The sequence below is a fragment of the Nuphar pumila genome, chromosome 1, assembly GCF_984573655.1.
Source record: "Nuphar pumila chromosome 1, dmNupPumi1.hap1.1, whole genome shotgun sequence".
NCBI classification, from domain to species: domain Eukaryota; kingdom Viridiplantae; phylum Streptophyta; class Magnoliopsida; order Nymphaeales; family Nymphaeaceae; genus Nuphar; species Nuphar pumila.
The window spans coordinates 97194492-97218381 of NC_143249.1; the positions used below are offsets into that span (position 1 = coordinate 97194492).

The 23890-nt window shown below is 37.6% G+C and overlaps 1 pseudogene; it reads right to left on the reverse strand.

The window, feature by feature from the left end:
* The window catches only part of LOC149849075 (putative sugar phosphate/phosphate translocator At1g48230 pseudogene), an 88832-nt pseudogene extending 65379 nt beyond the window's left edge, over window positions 1–23453 (reverse strand).
* Window positions 23454–23890: the final 437 nt, after the last annotated feature.

A 23890-nucleotide genomic window follows, 5' to 3' on the forward strand; every position in this document is an offset into this window, starting at 1 on the left:
ACATGAGAATATACACGATGCACTTTGGGCATATCGAACCACCATTCAGACTCCGACCAATGCTACTCCTTCAGAGATTGTTTATGGAACCGAGGTAGTATTACCTCTCCACGTTCAGAAGCCCGCATTCAAATTTGCATCGCTCATAGAACTCCCGCTCGATCAGTATCAACAACAGAGGTTGGTACAACTTGATCTACTAGACGAGAGAAGACTCAAGGCTGCAGGTTGGTACAATTCAAATTCAAATTCAAATTCAAATCAATATTCCAGATTGAATTTCAAAAGTTTAATTCAACTTTGAAATCCCAGATTCATCGCCTGATTTCAAAAAGTCAAACCAAGTTTATTTTCTATTCTTCACTTCAAGTTCTCAAATCCCCAAGTTCTTTTTAAATCTTCTGAGTTTTTAATCTTCAAATCATTTTGAGATTAAGATTAGTGCTAAATTCAAGTCCATTTTTCAAATTCAATCAGGATTTCTCAAATCCAACTCTACATTTTGGAATTCCGCTTGGATTTCTCAAACCCACTTCCAAAATCAAATTCAATCTGAATTCCCAAAATCCAGATCCATCTTCTAATTCCATATTGGATTCCAGATTTCAAATCCAATTCTATATTGGATTCCAGATTTAAAATCCAAATTCCATCTTGGATTCCAGATTTCAGATCCAATTCCATCTTGGATTTTGGATTTTGGATTTTGGATTTTGGATTTCGGATCCAATTCCAACTTAGATTCCAGGTTTTAAATCCAATTCCATCTTTGGATTCCAGATTTCAAATCCAATTCCATCTAGGATTCCGGATTTCAAATCCAATTCCATCTTAGATTCCAGATTTCAAATCCAATTCCATCCTGGATTCCAGATTTTGGATCTAATTCCATCTAGGATTCCAGATTTTGGATCGAATTCCATCTAGGATTCCAGATTTCAAATCCAGTTCCATCTAGGATTCAGATTTTCAAATCCAGTTCCATTTTCCAAGTTGAATTCCAATTTCAAACTCTATTCCATTTTCAAATCTCATATGAATTCCAAGATTCCAATTTCAAATTCTATTTTCCAAAAACCACTTTCAAATCTATTTCTCTAAGTCTAAATTCAATTTCCAAATCAAAAATTCCTATTTCAGGTCCTGAATCCAAAAACAAACTCAAGACGAAAGATCCCTTTTCAAAATCGATTCTTGAAAATCGATACAAATAAAAAGTTCATCTTGACTTTGAAATTTCATTTTTTTTTTCCAATTCTATCTCAGTTCCAACTCTCTTTTTCTCTTCATTTCTTCAAATTCAAGATTTATTTTCAAATCTCTGATTATTCCAAGACTTGGAATTTCAAGTCTCTTCTTTCAAATCTCTTTAAAATCTTAAGTTAGATTCAAAATATGACTTTTACAAGTCAATCTTCAAACTTTATAAAATCATTTTCTTCAAAATCACTTGGAAAAACCTAAAAATGTCTGAATTATTCTCAAAAGCATACATCTCTGCATTTGCATTGCACAAACATGATTCATTGTGCATTTTAGACTTAGAATAAATTCTTAGACAATATTTAGGCAAAGCAAAAGGCATAAGTTCGATCCTTGGTTCGATTACCCCTAGTAAAGGCGTCAGGAACGGTCGAACCTCATACCGATGAGCGAATCCCGTCTCTCCATTTTTTCACAAATTTTAAAAAACAGAAGCGAGTAATTTCAAAATATTTTCAAAATTAAGGTCAAGTGAGACCTTTGCATAAGAGTTCCTCTCTTCTTTCTTTTCTTTTCTTTTCTTTTCTTTTCTTTTCTCTCTTCTTTTCTATCTTTTATTCCCCTTCAAAAAGGGAATAGAGGCTAGAAAGGAAAAGAGGGAAACAAGAGGAAAAATTTTGCAATGATCACACATCTGTACCATTGATTATCTGGATTGGTTGGCAAACATTATGGTAGTTTCTAAAAAGAACAGCAAAGTTCGAATCTACATTGATTTCAGAGATCTCAATAAGGCTACCCCAAAAGATGATTATCCACTCCCCAATATTGATCTTCTTATCGATAGCACGGTAGGTCATGTCATGTTTTCCTTTATGAATGGATATTCAGGCTACAATCAAATCAAGTTGGCCACTCGTGATCAGTCAAAAACTTCCTTCACCACACTGTGGGAAACTTTTTGCTATACAGTCATGCCGTTTGGGCTCAAGAATGCTGGAACAACCTATCAGAGAGCAATGGCCATTATTTTTCATCATCAAATGCATAAAAACATGAATGCCTATGTGGATGACATCCTAGTCAAGTCTAAAGAGAAGGCAGATCATCTCGATGCTCTTGGCCAAGTCTTTGAAAGGCTTATTCTCTACAAATTAAGGCTCAACCCTCAGAAATGTGTCTTTGGAGTAGAGTCAGGTAAATTGCTTGGCTTCATGATCAGTAAGAAAGGAATAGAGGTGGATCCTGCTAAAGCAAAATCATTTATTGATATGTCGCCTCCAACTAATCTTAAAGAGCTGCGAAGCCTCGAGGGGCGCATTCAGTCTATTTGACGGTTCATCTTCAATTTGGCCATGAGATGCGAACCTTTCAATCAACTATTAAGAAAAGGAGTAAAGTTTGAATGGGGACCAGAATGTGAACTTTCGTTTGAGCGCATCAAGCAGTATCTCCTTAATCCACCAGTTCTGAAGCCACCAAAATTAGGAAAGTCGCTCCTGTTGTATATTTTAGTTAATCAAGTTGCTTATGGTGGGTTTTTTGCGCAGTATGAAGAAGGCAGTCGAATAGAACATGCCATCCATTATGTGAGCAAAACTTTCATTGATTATAAAAAAACATATTCTCAGATGAAAAAACCATGTCTAGCTTTAGTATGAATGTGTCAGAAACTGAGGCATTACTTGTTGGCATCAGAAGTCAAAATTTTATCAAAGCTCAATCCTCTCAAATACATTCTTGAACAGCCATTTCTCACCGGACGAATTGCTAAATGGCAAGTTCTCTTAATGTAGTATGACTTAGAGTATGTTTCTCAAAAGTCAATAAAAGGCCAAGCTATTACAGACCAGTTAGCAGATTTTCCCCTGACAGAAGAGATCAAGCCGAAAGATGATTTTTCTGATGATCACATCTACAATGGTCAACAGTTCTTTGTTTGGAACCTATTCTTTGATGGTTCTAAGCATATGTCTGGCATAGGGATCAAAGTTTTATTGATTTCTCCCGAGAAAGAAATGATCTCTTATTCTCTCAAACTTGGTTTCCAATGTACTCACAACATGGCCGAGTATGAAGCTCTAATACAAGGCCTAAAAATTATGCAAGACTTCAATGTCAAAAGAGTACATGCCTTTGGTGATTCATTGCTTGTCGTCAGTCAAGTTAACACTGAGTGGCAGGTGAAAGATCAGAATTTAATCCCTTATCAGAAGATTGTCCTAGCTCTTGTAGACATCTTCAAAGAATTTCAGCTCAATCACATCAAGAGGAAACACAACCAAATAGCTAACGGCTTGGCCAGTCTGGGCTCCATTTTGTCCTTTAAAGACAGTGAATCCTGACGTTCTTTTAAAGTTGGTAGGCTTGATCAACCTACCTTCATTTCAGCAATGTAAGTAAACCAGGTCAATCAAAAAGAGAAGCCTGGTATCAACACACTAAGAATTTCATTTAATCTGGTGAATTTCTGCCAGAAATGTCAAAAAGGGAAAGACAAGCGATCCAATGTATGTTCGCTCGCTATTTCATCCTTGTCGATGTTCTCTATCGTCGTGGATTCAGTGTTGAGTACGCCAGATGCTTAGACAAAGACAAAGCTATGGAAATTGTCCAAGAGGCACATGAAGGAATTTGTGGTGGCCATGTTGGCTACCAAACTCTCGTCAAGCAAATTATCCGAGCAAGATATTATTAGAAAACTATGCAACAAGACTTCTATCGTTTTGTGAAGAAATGCATCAAATGCCAGATGCACTCACCTTTCATTCATGCATCGGCCGCATATTTACAATCAGTTGTATCTCCCTAGCCATTCTCTATGTGGGCTTTCGATGTGGTGGGTCCAATTACTCCTACTTTCAATGGCCATAAATACTTTCTTGCCGCAATAGAATATTTTACCAAATGGGTTGAAGTTGTCACATTGCGTACAATAGAAGGCCGCCATGTGGTTTTTTCATTCATAAAAATATTCTCTGCCGTTTCGGCATACCACATGACATTATGTTAGATAATGGTAGTCATTTTAAGAATGAGAGGATGAAAGTCTTCTGCTCAAAATTCAGAATCCATCATCACTTTTCAGCTCCTTACTATCTTCAAGGAAATGGTCAGGGAGAAGCTACTAACAAAATTCTGATTCGTATTTTGGAAAGGACTGTGGAAACAGGCCGTGATTGGCATGAGAAGATTCATGATGCACTTTGGGCATACCGAACTATTATTCAGACTCCGACCAATGCCACTCCTTCAGAGCTTATTTATGGGACTGAGGTGGTTTTGCCTCTCCACATTCAAAAACCTGCTCTCAAATTTGCTTCACTTATAGAATTGACACTTGATCAGTATCAGTAGCAGAGGTTGGTAAAACTTGATCTACTAGACGAAAGAAGATTCAAGGCAGTGGAGCATGCTCAAGCTTATCATCAAAGGATAGATCGACATTATCCTAAGTCTATCATCGAGAGGAGATTTCGAGTTAATGATCTAGTACTCAAATCAACAGCTCATCTCAAGCATCACCCCCGTGGCAAATGGTCACCCAATTAGGAAGGCCCATATGCAGTCAAGGAAGCACTTCCTTGCAATGCATATCATCTGATCAATGCAAATGGGGTGGAATTGTCAGATCCTATCAATGCTCTACATTTGAAGAAGTTTTATGCCTAAAATGCTCATTCTATCCTTTGTATTCTACAAAGATCCTTTCTCAATAACAATGATCCTCGGTTATCCTAACATTCTTCTTCATTATAATGGGGCATTTTTATTTTTTGTATATATATACATTCATCTTACTCCAAAATTTTCATATGCAGGCAAAGTCAAATCAATTCTTCTATCATCAATGCTCATCAAGTTTCCTTCATATACCCATTCAGGATAAGGGGATAATCATGAAAGCGGGCCATATACAGTTAACTATGATGGTCTATTGAATTCAGAATTTTTATCAAGAATCTTTACTTTCCAAATTCAGCTTGCAAGTTGAATCATTTGCAAAACAAGGTCTTTGCACTGGTTATTTATCAAAATTTTAAGGTTCCAGCTTTTGCTGGTCAATAAAGCAAAGGTTCCAGCTTTTGCTGGTCATTAAATCAAAGGTCCCAACTTTCGTGAGTCATTAAATCAAAGGTCTCAGCTTTCGCTGGTCATTAAATCAAAGGTCCCAGCTTTCGCTGGTCATTAAATCAAGGGTCCCAACTCTCGCTGGTCAATAAATCAAAGGTTTCAGCTTTCGTTGGTCATTAAACCAAAGGTTCAAGCTTTCACTGGTCATTAAATTAAAGGTCCTAGCTCTCGCTGGTCAATAAAGCAAAGGTTACACCTTTTGTTGGTTATTAAATCAAAGGTCCCAGCTTTCGCTGGTCAATAAATCAAATGTCCCAGCTCTCGCTGGTAAATAAATCAAAGGTCCCAGCTTTCGCTGGTCAATAAATCAAAGGTTTCAGCTTTCACTGGTCAATAAATCAAAGGTTCCAGCTTTCGCTGGTCAATAAATCAAAAGTCCCAGCTTTCGCTGGTCAGTAAAGCAAAAGTCCCAGCTTTCGCTGGTCAATAGATTAAAGGTTAGAGTTCTCGCTGGTCAGTAAATGAAAGGTTCCAGCTTTTGCTGGTTAGTAAATCAAAGGTTTCAGCTTTCGCTGGTCATTGAATCAAAGGTCCTAGCTTTCACTGGTCATTAAATCAAAGGTTCTAGCTGTTGTTGGTCATTAAATCAAAGGTTCCAGCTCCCGCTGGTCAGTAAATCAAAGGTTCCAGTTTTCGCTCGTTATTAAATCAAAGGTTCTAGCTTTTGCTGGACATTAAATCAAAGGTTCCAACTCTCGCTGGTCATTAAATCAAAGGTTTCAGTTCTCGCTGGTCAGTAAATCAAAGGTTCCATCTATCGCTGGTCATTAAATCAAAGGTCCCAACTTTCGTTTGTCATAAAATCAAAGGTACCAACTTTCGTTGGTCAATAAATCAAAAGTCCCAGCTTTCGCTGGTCAGTAAATCTAAAGTCCCATCTTTCACTGGTCAATAAATCAAAGGTCCCAGCTTTTGCTGGTCATTAAATCAAAGGTCTCAGCTTTCGCTGGTCAATAAAGCAAAGGTTCCAGCTTTCGCTGGTCAGTAAATCAAAGGTCCCAACTTTTGCTGGTCAGTAATTCAAAGGTCCCAACTCTCGCGCTAGTCAGTAAATTGAAGGTTCCAGCTACCGTTGGTCAGTAAATCAAAAGTTTCAGCTCTCGCTGGTCAATCTTTCAAAATCTAATTTTCACTGGTTGGGATATCAAAATCCAATTTTCACATTATTTCTTCCAAATTTCAACTAAAGGTCCCATCAACTTCGATATTGAGTAATTGTTTCACAAAGGATTCTGAACATTTTGCCAGTTTATTGAAATTAATTATTGATTTTAATATTTTACTGCACAAAAGAATCACCTCAGATTACCTTTAGTATTCTTTTAAAAAAGGTGAAGCTTTTTGCGAAAAAGAATAAAATTCAAATTTTTTCCCTGTTGATCAACCAAAAGGATGTAAGAAATATCCTTGGTATGATTAGCGAAAGAAATATTCAATGATGTTGAAAAGCCAGAAGTGAAATGATATTGATCATAGATATGGCGCATGTTTAAAGATGATTTTCTAGCAATCAGGCAGTGGAAATATCCAGAGCAATAAAGAATTCACTCAATCTCCTCAGTCATTTAAGCTGCAATTAACTATCTGTAAAAGGGATCTCTCAATCATCATTGAGTTGAGGACTGATGGATGAGTTAGACCCCCAGGGCGAAAGAAGATTTAGATTATCTCCAAGTTGAAGGAGCATGTGACAGATCCTTCCAGGGAAAGTTCAAATCCCCGCCACGTTGAAGACGGATGAAATGAACCTCCCGACAAAACCTAAAAGATATTTGATTTCTGCTATCATCAAGAGATTTTCAACCAAAGCGACAATATCATCAGTATAATTCTTGAGACAAAGAAGGCTCAGAACATCTCCAAGTTGAAGGAATTTGTGACGTGCCCTTCCAAAAAAAAATAGATCACCTCCAAGTTAAAGGAGCGTGTAATGTACCCTTCCAAAGAAAGGCAGAACATCTCCAAGATGAAGGATGATGTGATAAACTTCTCGCCAAAACCGAAGAAAGCTCAATGTCTCAAAAAGAGTGCCAAAAGATCATCATGAGAAAACCCCCAGATATCAAACTGTCAAAATTGCCAGAAATCATCTTTTCTTATGCGAAATTCTTTCATCAATATCTTTTCATTACTTGCTTTTTATTTCTTCTCTTTTCGTATCAAGGAAATGGATAGCTTCCTTGAAGAAACTCAACAACATGAAAATTTGAATTTGACTCTGAAATCCAGGGAGTTAACCTTATTGGAAAAAATACTCTAGGTAAAAAAGGGAATATTTTTTGCACATACGTGCACATTCTCAAGCATTTGAATCAACTACAATTTCATCTTATTGGCAAAATTTTTTGGCTATCCAAATATGAAATAAATACTCAATGTCTATTTTGATGCAACCTGGTGTAAACACCCCAAATTTTGCTCATCCATTCTCAAATAACCCTCCTCGTATAGTGCCAACCCTGTCAGGTCAGTGTAGGAGTCAAAGCCCGAGTCAGTTTCAGAAAATCACCATTTTACCCATTTTTATTAGGAAAATTACCATTTTACCCCTAGGTCATCCCAGACCCCAGTCAGTCGGAGTCAACCAAGCTCATTGGTCAGTTTAGGACAGTTAAAATATCAGTCATCTCAAGCTCATCTGAGCTCACAATGAATAGACCATTTTCATTTCTGACCATTCCTGCCAAAATGGGATCATTTCTTAAAAAATGAGCTCATTTCTCACTCGAATCCAAGCTAATTGTCTCCAAGTCAGTCATTCCCAATTAGTCATGTTCCCCAGAGTCTAACTTGAGCTTACCAGGAGTTCAAGTGCTCCAGTTTCAGTTCAAAACCATTTCCATGTGTCTAGGAGCCCATTTTAGCTATTTCAGCTGAAATTGAGCTGAGTTCAGTCAATTGAGCTAGTGTTCAAGCTTTGATTTTAGTTCATATCAGTATTACTGACTTTTTTTCTAGCTCAAACCCAACTCAGGTTCGTAATTGACTTCGCTCCAGTGATAATTCCGTACCATTTCTCTAAAAATGGCAACTTTTCTTGAAAATTCAGTCGGAAAGGTCAGTTGAGTCAATATCATTGTCAGCTCATTGGAGTTCTGAAACTCTAAAACCCAGCTCAATCTAGCTCATCTCAGTTCAATCCAGCTTGAACCCCAATTTTCAGTGTCACTCTAACCCAGTAGAGTCCCGAAAACCATTTCTTGAGCTATTTTGCAAATTTTATCAATTTTAATGCTTTTTAAACTGGTATAAGTGTCAATCGGGGTCTGACATCCAAAATTCTTCATTCAAGGTCTGCATTTCGCATGTCATTTCTCATCATTTCATATCATTTCTCATCATTTCATAACATTTCATCACATTTCATTCCATTTTCGAAGTCCAGAACTCCAGTTTTATAAATTTCAATCCAGATCAAGTTTCAAAAGCTTTTAGAAATCAATTTCAAACCTCGGGTTTTTAAAATTAACATTTTTACCCCCAGGAGTCTAAATTTGGAAATATTTTCCCAAGAAAAACAATTTGGATTTATTTCAAACTCAAATTTTCAAATTCTACACTGGATTTGCTTCGCAACGGGGTATCGAACTTCAAAATCCGAGCTCATTTCAAAAACTGCCAAAAATAGCTCGTTTTGTTTGGAAATATTTTCTCAAGAAAAACAATCTGGATTTCTTTTAAAATCAAATTTTCAAATTCTACACTGAATTTGCTTCGCAATGGGGTATTGAACTTCAAAATCCGAGCTCGTTTCAAAAACTGCCAAAAATAGCTCGTTTCGTTTGAAAACTTTCTGAAAAGACTATTTTACCCCTCTAATCGTCAAAATGAATTTCAAAATCAAAATTTGGACCCTCTCTGAGATGGCCCATCCATTTGCATTCTATTGTTTTAATTTATAAGAAAAGAAAAAAAAAATTATCTTTTTCTTTATTTTTTTGTTGTTTGTTTTATTTTATTTTATTTATTTTTTTTTTATTATGTTATTCTTCCTAAGGTGGGACCCACAAGGTGGTCACCCAAACCTCCAGCCCCCTCTCCTTTCCTTCCTTTCTTTTTTCTTTTTCCCTTTCTTCTTCCTTTCTTTCCTTTTCTTTTTCTTCTTTCTGTCTTTTTTTTTCTTCCCATCCTTCTTTCCTTCCTCCCTTCCTTTCCCTCCTTCCCAGCCATTCACGTAAACTTCTGGATCTTCTTTTTCATTAGGTTATCAAAGACCTAAGTTGGGGATAATTAAGACCTAAGTTTTGTTTTAACAAAAGGAGAAAAGAAGCACAAAAAAAACGATACGGCTGCCCACCTCTTGAGGCCTCTCTCTTTCTCTCTCTCTCTCTCCCTTGATTCTCCCTTTGCTCCAGCTTGCAGCCACACCTCCACCTTGAAGGTCCAGCACCACTCCAATGCCTTGCAGCAAGATCCACACCTCCATCTTATTGCAGCCAGCTCCCAGCCCTCCTTGGTCATTGCTCCAACGTCTCCAAGCCACCATTCACAACATTGTTGAAGCAGCCACCATTGCTCCAGCTTTGCCGTGGTGATAGTCATCTCCACCACAGCAGCAAGTCCTCCTTCCTTGGCGCCATCTCCAATCGGTTCCAGCATCATCTCCAACCTACCAAGCCAAGGTAATAAGCTCTTTCTTCTTCTTTTTTTTAGGTTTTACATGAACTTAGGGCTATACGGATGAGGAAGTCCATCCGTTCAATGGATGAAGCCCCTTATTCCGAATAGCTAAAGCAAATTTCAAGTATGCCTCCTCGATTATTTTCTGTTTTTTTTTTTATTATTTCTCCTATAGCTTTCATGTTTTAGACAGCATGTTTAGTTTGCTTTTCATTCATTTCATTTAGTTAGTTGTCTTATTGAAATTTCATTGATAGTTTATAAATTTAAATTCATGCGTGTAGTTCAATTATAATTTCATATTTAATTTTCTATTCATAAATCCTAAAAATATTATTATAGTCGTAGTTATGTGTCTGTGTTTCCCTGCCAAAAACTCAGGTCCGTTCGGGTTTCAAAACCCTCCTTAAAAAAATCAAATCCCAAACCGAGATTCTGCATTTCTGGAACTTCCAGTTTGCGCTTTAGCAGACAAGAACCTCCAACACCACCCTTGTGGGAGATCTGGATTGTTTTCAAAAAATCACATTGGATTCACAATTGCATCTACTTATGATCTGGAAATTTTTAGGATTTTCCTGACAGTTTTGACCTCTGTAAAAAATCGGATTTCTCAGACCTCTAGGAAAATATCGATTTTCTTTCATCAGGGTATATACATACCCTAATTCATCAATTCCACCCAATCTGTAGCTTTTCTGCAACAACTTTCAATATGAAAGTTGTTTCTAACATAATTTTCTGTCATTTCCCAAAATTTGGGAATTTTTGGATCTGTTTCATTATTTTTTCCGGATTTTCTCTTTCTGTCTAACAGATCCAATGTCCAGGAATTCCAGAGATTTAGGTCTCTGATAACAGTGTGGCCTTTTCCAAACCGTAACCTGAATCCTAATAGTGTCAAAAGATCAAATCTTTTTCTGTTTGTCAGGGACATTTTTCCATAATTTCAACCATTTTCCCATCTGTCTGCCATTTTTCCCATATTTTCTACCGAAACCTGTCTGTTTCCTTCATTTACTAGAGTCGCCGGATTCCGATCCGACTTGCCGGAGTGGTACAGCTCCGACCATAGGTCAAAACCAGAAAAGATAAAATGAAAAAATCTTTGCCTTACTGTCCTCTGTCACCCCATAAAATTTGGGAAATTTTTATGGAAATTTGATATCCTAAATTCACTTTAGAATCAACATTTTAGGCAAAAAATCACAAAATTTAGGGTTTTTATTTGAATTTCCATATTTAAAAATACAAAAAAAAATAGATTTTCGAGCTCTATTCTGTTTTTAGGGTTATTTTAGGTGTCCATGCCAAATTTGGCTTAATTCCAAGTTCATTTTCTCCATGTGTTAGTTTATCTTTAAATTCAGAAGCGAAAATCAGGCGAAAATCAGGTTAAATTTGATATTTATGATATTTTCGCCATTTTAGGGTTTTTATCATGTACATAAGCATGTAGAATCATATTAGGGTTAATTTTAATGTCATTCGCATTTCATATTTTTCAATTTTGCAAAATTTATTTCAGAAAACCCTGGTTTCAAGGCCATAGTCTTGTTATCAAGGGTATTTTGGTCATTTTGACCTAAATTTCGAAATTTCAATTTCTAATTCTCCAAGATTTCATGCATATTATCATATTTTATCATATTATGTTTGATTTATTTTATTTGATTTTCAAATTTCCAAAATTTACAAAAATTCTTTCAGAAAACCCTGATTTCAAGGTCATCAGGGGTATTTTGGTCATTTTGACCCCAATTTCGAATTTTCAAGTTTATTTTTGAAATTTATTCATTATTTATCATGTTTATATCAAAGGGGGTATGAATCTGGGTTTATATCTGAATAATATCCGATAATTTTTCATATTTTCGGATAAATTCAGAAAAACCTACATTTTTGTGCTAACTTTATTTTCCAGTTTTGCAAGAATATTCAAGAAGAAGACTTAGCCATTTTATTTCTTTTATTTCAATTCAATGTAAAAATCAATGTAATATTTGGAATAAGAGTTACATTTCTGCTTAGAATAGGGTTGCATTGCATATAGTTTAATTTCTGCAAAATTTTAATATGTGATGTATGATTCATGCACATTATTTCAAATTCACTATGGTTTACACAAATGGCACGTGCACAAGCTTTTATGGAGTTTATAAACTCGGTGGGATTCGTATTTATGGCCATAGTCAGAATACGAAGAAAACCAAGATTTATGATCTTCGTATTAGCCACATTCAGCCTACACACTTAGGCTAACTTCAAAATGCACTGCATTTTTTAAAGTTTTAAAAGGATTTCCCAATTCCTCAATGAAATTCCCTTTTCAAATTCATATTCATTCATTCATATCATTCAAATTGCATTATTCTCAAATTCATTTTCCAATTTCAATTTCAGAAAATTCAGCTTTCTCAAGAATTCCCAAGTCTTTCTCAGGATCTGATTTTCTCAAAATCCTGAGTTTTCAAAAGAGATTTCAAAGCATTTCCCAAGTTCAAACCAAGATTTTCCAATGTTTTAAAATTCTCAAATTTCAAAATCCCAAGTTTTCAAAAATCGATTTTCTCAGATTTCCTATTTTCCTGAGAACCCAGTTTTCCTGAGAATTCATTCTCCTTTTCAGAAATCCTTTTCCAATGAATTTCCTGATTTTCCCAGCATTTCTCAAATCCATTTTCTCATAAAATCAATTCCAAGTTTCCAATCTCAAAACCAATTTTCTCAGATTTTTAAGCTTTCCTGAGAAATCACTTTCCAATGCAAATTTCTGATTTTTAATGAACTTCAATGATTTTCCCAGGAATCCCAATTTCAAGTACTTTTCCAATCATTTTTCCAGCATATTTCAATTTTCCAAAGCAAATATCATGTTTCTCAAACTTGCATTATTTTCAAAATTTCATAGCACAAGCCTGATTCTTTGTGCTTTCTAGGAAAAATAGAGCATAATTTAGATATTTGAGTCAAGTTAAAGCATGTAATTGATCCTTGGTTCAATTACCCCTGGTAAAGGCGCCAGGAACGGTTGAACCTCGTACCGACAGGCGGATCCCATTCCACGGAATTTTCCCGCAAATTTTCAAAACAGAGGCGAGTAATTTTCAAAACAATTTTCAAAACTTTGGTCAAGTTTGACTCGCAAATTCGTTTCTCTCTCGCAAGGGAGGGAAAAAAAATTTTGCGATGATAACAGGTTTGGCGATCGTGATGGGACCTGTCTTCGTCTGATCAATTATGTGCTTTGACTTAGCTCAATTATCAAAATCATGCTCTATGAACTGTCAGCTTTTAATTTCTGATATCATGTGAACCTAGGAGCCTAGACTTGAACCCAGCTGACATGGATTGCATATAGACTAGGCATGGTTTGGTAGGACCATATTGAGGAGAATTATGCATGCTCACTTAGACTTAGGTCTGAAATACAACACTCCTCAATCTTGGACTTGTATGAAAACAATGTTTGCTTCTTCAAAAGTTTTCAAAATTCTATCTCTTTAGGACTTAGAGCCCTCTGTTTGCCTGCATGTGATCATATTTCAAAAACCACCCCACCTATGTCTACCCAGTCTTCACGTTGCTGAGCTCTCTTCCAGAACCATAGTTCGGGACAGAGCCTCACAACTGGGCCACTTATTTGGGCTAACGCCCCCCTGCCACGTACCAAGGGCCATAGTCCAACGTATATCGGCAGGCGCTCAAGGATGTTGGGAAAACACAAGCCTAGACCCGAAGATGAGTTTTATGCCACGTACATCGAGCCTTGGCTCGAGTATATCGGCATACCATGATTGGACACAGTTGATCTGAGCCTAGAGTCAGGATTAGGGTCCTAAAGCTCTTTCAAAATCAATGCATTTAGAGTTGGCTTCCTAGGGATTGCTATATGTGCATAATTGTTTGTGATTGAATATATGATATTCATTTTCGCCTTATTTTCTCATATTTTTCCCAATTTTTCAAAATACCTCATTTTTCATCTTTTATGAAATATCTCTTTTTTCTCAAAAACCCTGGATGATTTTTTTTCAAATTATCCACCTTTTCTTCAAAACTCCAGGAGATTTTCCATTCTTTTGTTCCTCTAGACTTCGAATTTCTAGCTTTTTATCCTGCCTGCAATTTTTAAAATTCTCGTATTTTTTTTCCAATGTCTAAATCCAATATTCCTATATTTCAGTCCAATGGCATCTAGTCAGCTTGATTCTGTTTTTTCTGAGCGTCACATCTCCTACGAGGTGCGACAAATTCTTCTCGAGCATCGAGCTCTCAGCACCGGTCCCTTCTTTCTCCGGTGGTACTATGTCTGGTTCAAAAACTTCTCTCGTATGTTTCAGGACTGCTTGAGCGATTGCGGGTTGGAACTGACATCTGCAGTGGGAAAGTTGACAGTCAACGACAATTTGATTTATGCACTGGCAGAGCGGTGGAATCCGTGTATCTGCACATTTTGGTTTTCGTGGGGCGAGATGACACTACTGATGGATGGGTTTTTAGAGATTATGGGACTACCTGAGCCAGCCCGCCTGGAGATCCGTTAGAGCAACAGTTTCTAATTAATGTCAAGGGTCTGGACCCTAAAGATGTCGTGGCTCGCATGACAGGGCGTAAGTCTTGGCCACTGATTGAAGAAAATGAGAATGAGTACGTGAGCCTGATCGAGATCTATCAACAGTATGAGGCATTTGCAGAAGTTAGCTCATTATCTAGAACAACTCGAGAAAGAAATCAGCATGCAATGGTTCTGTGCACTGAAGGGCTCGCCTTCTTCCCAAATATACATATGTGTATGGCAAGCAGTTCAAGCTACTTGGCCCATTTTCCTGTACCTACTACTATCCAGAGCGATGCGTCAAGCAATTTTCTCAAAGACAGAAGCGCGTAGAAGCTCGGCTACTATTAGGGGTTATGCCAGAATTCAACCTTGCATCAGCGCAGTGGTCCGGAACATACCATTCTGCCAGATATGGCTGAGACTCTTTTGTTACTCTTCCACTTTTTCCTGGTCCTCGTGTCTCTGCTAGTTATAAAGAGTGGTGGCAAATTGTCTGTTCGCCCCCTCTTTCCCAAGTTTATTATTGATGCAATCAAATTTTTCCTTCAATAAAAAAAAAATCCTTCAATATTCTTGGTTTGATGACCTCGCCTAGGTAACAAGACATATCTCGGTTGTTTATTTCCTCTCATGGAATAACAATGCAATTGTCGCAATCCCATCTATAATCTCATCCCTGGTAAAGGGATATCCTTCAAACTGTCAACCCAATTTCAGATCTTCATCCATTATTTTCATTCTATTCTCTAAGTCATTGTCTTCAAGAATTTTCTCTCATTCTAATCATCCTATTCGTCTTACAGAGAGTTTCGGCATCGTGGAATGGTTCAGACCAGATCCAAGAAGAAAATAGTGTCGCTTCAGTACCCTAACAGTAGCAGCGAGCAAGAGATGGATTCTCCGCGATCTGCTAGGAACCAAAGTCAACAAGCCAATGATGATATCGATCCTCAGATGTATGCCATGTTTCGAAAGATATTGAATAAGATGATGGCAGAGCAAACAGGGGACGGTTCCGACGAGATTCCTACCAAGAAAAAGATCAAGGGTCGAACATTGAAGAAACAACTGAAGATATCCAAGAAGTGTATCCAACATGAGGATACATCTGATGAAGCAGAATCAGGAGGTGGCACCGATGAAGAGTGTGAGGCTCAGCAAGCTTTTCAGAAGATGACACAGGGGCAGGGGTCAGACAATAAGCTAAAAGATCATTATGCTAATAACTCTGACCAGTCACAACTCAGAGATGTGGTCAAAATGGTTAAGGATCTGCAAGCCCGCGACAAGGGCAAAAAGATTTTCACAAGCGAAGATTTCTATGATGGTTTAGATGGTCATGACAGCCTAGAAGATCTCCCCCATAAATTTGTCAAATTTGATGGGACTGGCGATCCCAAGGCTCACCTGACTATGTTCTTTGCGGAGTGCAATCGATTCAAGAGAGACAATCGTGCTTTATTTAGATGTTTTCCTCACAGTCTGGAGGGCACCGCCGCCAAGTGGTACTCAGAGCATATCAATCCCATCGAATTGAAGAAATTTGATAAAGTGGTTAATCTGTTCATTGAACGATTCCTTTTAAACACCAAAGTGCCGCCAACGCTAAACCATCTCTATAATACAAAGCAAAGAGATAATGAGAAAGCCAGAAACTTCATCCGCAGATGGAGGGGCACTTGCAATAAAATGAGAAATCCCATCTTAGAGGAGCACGTACTCCAGATTATTCTAAACAATTTCTCACAACCTTTGAGAGGTCTTATCTCCACCTCACCCTCCAAATCTTTTATTGAGCTTACTGAACGGGCCGAGTGGCTCGAGATGGGAATAGAGAATGGGGTCTATGATGGCATCACCCTTGTCAAGAATAATCAAGATTCAAAGAAGAAGGAAAATTTCATCTTCTCTGCCAATGTCGACCGCAGTGGCCACAAAAATAGCAAGAGCAATCATGCAGGTCAGAAAGAAAAGTCTTCAAAGAAGAATGAAAAATTGAGTCAGCAGAAAGAAAAGATAAAACGGGATGGTTGGGGTGATGATCGTCAGTTTACTCCTCTTGAGCAACCTCTCGATGAAATCCTTGAATATATGTTGACCAAAGAAATGGTAAAGCTTCCAAGAGCCACAGATCCTCCCATGATCATGGGAAGGTTCATGGACCAATTCTGCAAATTCCATCGGGCAGTAGGACACGATACTGACCACTGTTTTGTCTTCAAGAATATTATTCAAGATTGCATTGATAAGAATATCCTCGTTGAAGATAAAAAGAAGGACTAGCCATCTTTTCTCGATTACTCAAAAAGCCGATGATGCTAGCATTTTCCCATTTCTCATTTTGCCTTCAAAGGATGATGTAATCCTGTCTATCTTTCCTTGATTTGTCATTTTCCTTCAATGCATCAATAAAATTATCAATTTCTCCTTCTCTGCACCATGTCCTTCTGCGAGAAGTGATATTTTTCAGAGTCTCTCCTGAATCAATCAAAAGTCAGAAAGTATTCTTCAAATATTAATTACTTATCATTTCATCCAACTTCTCACTCCCCAGTTATACTGGGGCATTATTTTGAAAATTGTCTTCAAAACATCCTGTATGCAGGCAGGGTCAAATAAATCTCTCATTTTGCATGCATTTGCATTCACTTACATACATTTGCATTCATTTGCATTTGCATGCATTCATTCGCATTCATTTGCATCCATATGTACCATTTTCATTTTCCCCTTCAGGTTAAGGGATAAACCTGAGTTACCCCTTCAGGATAAAGGATAAACCTGAGTTTCCCCTTCAGGTTAAGGGATAAACCTGAACTACCCATTCAGGATAATGGATAAATCCTGAGACCCCGACAGTTGTCTAAGTCATCGTGAGGATGAAGATTGAAAATCTCTCATCAGAATCAGTTGGGTAAATTTTCAAAATCCAGTGTTCGTGCTGGCAAGATTTTCAAAAACCAGTGTTCGTGCTGGTAAAATTTTCAAAAAAAAAAAAAAAAAACCAGTGTTCGTGCTGGTTAAATTTTCAAAAAAAAAAAAACCAATGTTCGTGCTGGTAAGATTTTCAAAAACCAGTGTTCGTGCTGGTAAAATTTTCTAAATCCAGTGTTTGTATTGGTAATCTCTCAAAATCCAGTGCTCGTACTGGTAATCTTCCAAAACCCAGTATTCGTACTGGTAATCTTTCAAAACATAATGCTTGTACTGGTACGTTTTCAAAATCCAGTGCTTGTACTGGTACGTTTTCAAAATCCAGTGCTCGTACTGGTACCCTTTAAAAATCTAACACTCGTGTTGGTGTCTTGCTCATTGGTCGCGTTATTCAATCTCTTAGGTGCAGTCTTCACGCTGACCTTTCATCAGAATTCAAGTTCAATATCAATTATGTCAATTTCGACCTTCGGGTCATCCAATTTCTAATTTTCAAATTTCTAATTTTGACCTCCGGGTCACCCAATTCTCTATTTCAACCTTCGGGACATCCAATTTGATCAATCAGGCCTCTGGGCCGCCCACTCTATCAGATTCTCAATTCAAGCCTTCGGGTTACGATCTTACCAACATCAATCATTCTCCTACCTTCGGTTTACAACTTTGTCAATATCTACCATTTTCCAAGCCTTCGGGTTACAATTTCATTAATGTCAATCATTTTAAAATCAAAAAAATCCTGCTTTCGAGCTGGTCGGTCAACAAATCCTGCTTTCGAGCTGGTCGGTCAACAAATCCTGCTTTCGAGCTGGTAAGTCAAAACAAATTCTGCTTTCGAGCTGGTCGGTCAACAAATCCTGCTTTCGAGCTGGTAAATCAAAACAAATCCTGCTTTCGAGCTGGTCGGTCAACAAATCCTGCTTTCGAGCTGGTCGGTCAACAAATCCTGCTTTCGAGCTGGTAAGTCAAAACAAATCCTGATTTCGAGCTGGTCGGTCAACAAATCCTGCTTTCGAGCTGGTAAATCAAAACCAAACCTAACCTTTGAGTTGATCTCTTACTAAGTCTTTTCAGGATTCAATTTAGTCATGGATGTGTTGCGTTGCATCTCAAATGCTCACTTTCACAAGGGATTTTAAGAAAATTTTGCCAATTTGCCATTAAATATTTGTTGATTTCAAAATTTTTATTGCACAAAAACATTACCTCAGAATACCTTCAATATTATTTTCGAAAGGTCAAAGCTTTTGTGAAAAAGGATTCAAAATTCAAATTCTTTCTATTGGCCAACCAAAAGGATGAAGAATAAATCCTCGATATGGCCAGCAAAGAAAATTCAATGTTGTTGCAAAGCCATGAGTGATTGATATTGATCGCAGTCAATGGCACATTTTTAAAGATCATTCTTGGAAAATAAAGCAGTCGAAATATCCTGGGTGATACAGAAAAATCCATTCAATCCCTATATCTCCTCAATCACCTAAAGCTGCAATTAAATATCTGCAAAAGGGATCTCTCAACTGTCGTCAAGATGAAGGCGAATTAGGCGAGTAGACCCCCGGGGCCAAAGAAGATTTGGATCATCTCCAAGATGAAGGAGTTTGTGACGGATCCTTCCAGGGAAAGTTCAGAGCACCGTCAAGATGAAGGCGACTGTGATGAGCCTCCCGACAAACCCTAAAGGATATTTAATTTCTGCTATCATCAAGAGACTTCCAACCAAAGAGCCAATAACCGTCAATATAATCCCTGAGAGAAAAGAAGGATCGAAACATCTCCAAGATGAAGGAGTTTGTGACGTACCCTTCCCCCCCCAAAAAAAAAGAGAGAAAAGTCAGGACATCTCCAAAATGAAGGATGATGTAATAAAATCCCCAAAAACCTAAGAGAACTCTAATTCTGCCAAAAAAGAAAAAAAAAGTGGGCAGAAAAATCATCATGAGGAAAGAATCCCAGGATATCAGACTGCCAAATTTGCCAAAGAATCTTCTTTAATTTTGTGAAATTCTATTATCAATATTCTTTCACCAATTGCTCTCACAATATCAAGAATACTCTCTTTTTTGCTCATATCAAGGAAATTGATAGCTTCCTTGAAAAAAAAGCCAATTGCAAGCAATTTAAATTCGAATCTTGATTCTATAGAGTTAAGCCCAGTCGGAGGTAATACTTCAGGTAGAAAAGAGGAAAGATTTTCATACCAATATACATCAATTTCAAGCATTTTGAATCAACAAACAATTTTTAACATTTTGGCAATATTTTCTTACTATCTTGACATGAAGTGAAGAGCTCGATGTCCATCTTGACACATCCTGATATCACCTTTTACCTCCTTGAGAGAGTAACATTTATCATCTTTCGCGTTGTTGAAAGATTAGCCTTTTCTGTGAAAGGATCGCCTTTGTTATCTTTCGCGTTGTCGAAAGAATTCATCTTTTGCGTTGTCAAAAGAATCGCCTTACTCCTTTGGATCGCCTTATCATCTTTCGCGTTGTTGAAAGAATCGCCTTGTTCCTTTGGATCGCCTTTTTCCATCTTTCGTGTTGTCGAAAGAATTCATCTTTTGCGTTGTCAAAAGAATCGCCTTACTCCTTTGGATCGCCTTATCATCTTTCGCGTTGTTGAAAGAATCGCCTTGTTCCTTTGGATCGCCTTTTTCCATCTTTCGCGTTGTCGAAAGAATTCATCTTTTGCGTTGTCAAAAGAATCGCCTTACTCCTTTGGATCGCCTTGTCATCTTTCGCGTTGTTGAAAGAATCGCCTTGTTCCGTTGGATCGCCTTTTCCCATCTTTCGCGTTGTCGAAAGAATTCATCTTTTGTGTTGTCAAAAGAATCGCCTTACTCCTTTGGATCGCCTTGTCATCTTTCGCATTGTTGAAAGAATCGCCTTACTCCTCTGGATCGCCTTGTCATCTTTCGCGTTGTCGAAAGAATTCATCTTTTGCGTTGTCAAAAGGATCGCCTTGCTCCTCTGGATCGCCTTGTCATCTTTCGCGTTGTTGAAAGAATCGCCTTGTTCCTTTGCATCGCCTTGTTATCTTTCGCGTTGTCGAAAGAATTCATCTTTCGTGTTGTTGAAAGAGTCACCTTATTCCTGTTCAAGAAAATTGTCTTATTCACCATCCAACATACCATTTTCATTTCATTTCCCAATCAGGATAAGGGTACAAACCTGAGCCTCCTTTGATGAGGTATTTCATTTTCTGCCCAATCAGGATAAGGGTATAAACCTGAGCCTCCTTTAGATGAGGTATTTCATTTTCTGCCCAATCAGGATAAGGGTATAAACCTGAGCCTCCTTTGATGAGGTATTTCATTTCCCCGCCCAATCAGGATAAGGGTATAAACCTGAGCCTCCTTTGATGAGGTATTTCATTTTCTACCCAATCAGGATAAGGGTACAAACCTGAGCCTCCTTTGATGAGGTATTTCATTTTTCTGCCCAATCAGGATAAGGGTACAAACCTGAGCCTCCTTTGATGAGGTATTTCATCAGGTTAAGGGTCAAACCTGAGCTTCGTTTCTACACGAAGTATTTCCCGTCCCATCCAGGTTAAGGGCAAAACCTGAATCTCACTTCTTTTGAAGTAAAATTTTCTTCTTTATTCTTCACTTCATATCTACCATTTTCACAGGGCTAATTTCTTCATACCCAGTCAGATCCTTCAAACTGGGGCATTTTTATAGCCAAAATTTGGTGTGTGTTTCTTTGCCACTAAGCTCGTCTTCAAGTCGGCTTAGTAGCAAAGAGGGGCATCTGTAAACACCCCAAATTTTGCTCATCCATTCTTAAATAACCCTCCTCGTATAGTGCCAACCCTGTCAGGTCAGTGTAGGAGTCAAAGCCCGAGTCAGTTTCAGAAAATCACCATTTTACCCATTTTCATTAGGAAAATTACCATTTTACCCCTAGGTCATCCCAGACCCCAGTCAGTCGGAGTCAACCAAGCTCATTGGTCAGTTCAGAACAGTTAAAATATCAGTCATCTCAAGCTCATCTGAGCTCACAATGAACAGACCATTTTCATTTCTGACCATTCCTGCCAAAATGGGATCATTTCTTCAAAAATGAGCTCATTTCTCACTCGAATCCAAGCCAATTGTCTCCAAGTCAGTCATTCCCAATTAGTCATGTTCCCCAGAGTCTAACTTGAGCTTACCAGGAGTTCAAGTGCTCCAGTTTCAGTTCAAAACCATTTCCAAGTGTCTAGGAGCCCATTTTAGTCCATTTTAGCTATTTCAGCTGAAATTGAGCTGAGTTCAGTCAATTGAGCTAGTGTTCAAGCTTTGATTTTAGTTCATATCAGTATTACTGACTTTTGTTCTAGCTCAAACCCAACTCAGGTTCGTAATTGACTTCGCTCCAGTGATCATTCCGTACCATTTCTCTAAAAATGGCAACTTTTCTTGAAAATTCAGTCGGAAAGGTCAGTTGAGTCAATATCATTGTCAGCTCATTGGAGTTCTGAAACTCTAAAACCCAGCTCAATCTAGCTCATCTCAGTTCAATCCAGCTTGAACCCCAATTTTCAGTGTCACTCTGACCCAGTAGAGTCCCGAAAACCATTTCTTGAGCTATTTTGCAAATTTTATCAATTTTAATGCTTTTTAAACTGGTATAAGTGTCAATCGGGGTCTGACATCCAAAATTCTTAATTCAAGGTATGCATTTCGCATGTCATTTCTCATCATTTCATATCATTTCTCATCATTTCATAACATTTCATAACATTTCATCACATTTCATTCCATTTTCGAAGTCCAGAACTCCAGTTTTATAAATTTCAATCCAGATCAAGTTTCAAAAGCTTTTAGAAATCAATTTCAAACATCGGGTTTTTAAAATTAACATTTTTACCCCCAGGAGTCTAAATTTGGAAATATTTTCCCAAGAAAAACAATTTGGATTTATTTCAAACTCAAATTTTCAAATTCTACACTGGATTTGCTTCGCAACGGGGTATCGAACTTCAAAATCCGAGCTCATTTCAAAAACTGCCAAAAATAGCTCATTTTGTTTGGAAATATTTTCTCAAGAAAAACAATTTGGATTTCTTTTAAAATCAAATTTTCAAATTTTACACTGGATTTGCTTCGCAATGGGGTATTGAACTTCAAAATCCGAGCTCGTTTCAAAAACTGCCAAAAATAGCTCGTTTCGTTTGAAAACTTTCTGAAAAGACTATTTTACCCCTCTAATCGTCAAAATGAATTTCAAAATCAAAATTTGGACCCTCTTTGAGATGGCCCATCCATTTGCATTCTCTTGTTTTAATTTATAAGAAAAGAAAAAAAAAATTTATCTTTTTCTTTATTTTTTTGTTGTTTGTTTTATTTTATTTTATTTATTTATTTTTTTATTATGTTTCTCTTCCTAAGGTGGGACCCACAAGGTGGTCACCCAAACCTCCAGCCCCCTCTCCTTTCCTTCCTTTCCTTTTTCTTTTTCCCTTTCTCTTTCCCTTTCTTCTTCCTTTCTTTCCTTTTCTTTTTCTTCTTTCTTTCTTTTTTTTTCTTCCCATCCTTCTTTCCTTCCTCCCTTCCTTTCCCTCCTTCCCAGCCATTCACGTAAACTTCTGGATCTTCTTTTTCATTAGGTTATCAAAGACCTAAGTTGGGGATATTAAAGACCTAAGTTTTGTTTTAACAAAAGGAGAAAAGAAGCACAAAAAAAAACGATACGGCTGCCCACCTCTTGAGGCCTCTCTCTTTCTCTCTCTCTCTCTCCCTTGATTCTCCCTTTGCTCCAGCTTGCAGCCACACCTCCACCTTGAAGGTCCAGCACCACTCCAATGCCTTGCAGCAAGATCCACACCTCCATCTTATTGCAGCCAGCTCCCAGCCCTCCTTGGTCATTGCTCCAACGTCTCCAAGCCACCATTCACAACATAGTTGAAGCAGCCACCATTGCTCCAGCTTTGCCGTGGTGATAGTCATCTCCACCACAGCAGCAAGTCCTCCTTCCTTGGCGCCATCTCCAATCGGTTCCAGCATCATCTCCAACCTACCAAGCCAAGGTAATAAGCTCTTTCTTCTTCTTTTTTTTAGGTTTTACATGAACTTAGGGCTATACGGATGAGGAAGTCCATCCGTTCAATGGATGAAGCCCCTTATTCCGAATAGCTAAAGCAAATTTCAAGTATGCCTCCTTGATTATTTTCTGTTTTTTTTTTTATTATTTCTCCTATAACTTTCATGTTTTAGACAGCATGTTTAGTTTGCTTTTCATTCATTTCATTTAGTTAGTTGTCTTATTGAAATTTCATTGATAGTTTATAAATTTAAATTCATGCGTGTAGTTCAATTATAATTTCATATTTAATTTTCTATTCATAAATCCTAAAAATATTACTATAGTCGTAGTTATGTGTCTGTGTTTCCCTGCCAAAAACTCAGGTCCGTTCGGGTTTCGAAACCCTCCTTAAAAAAATCAA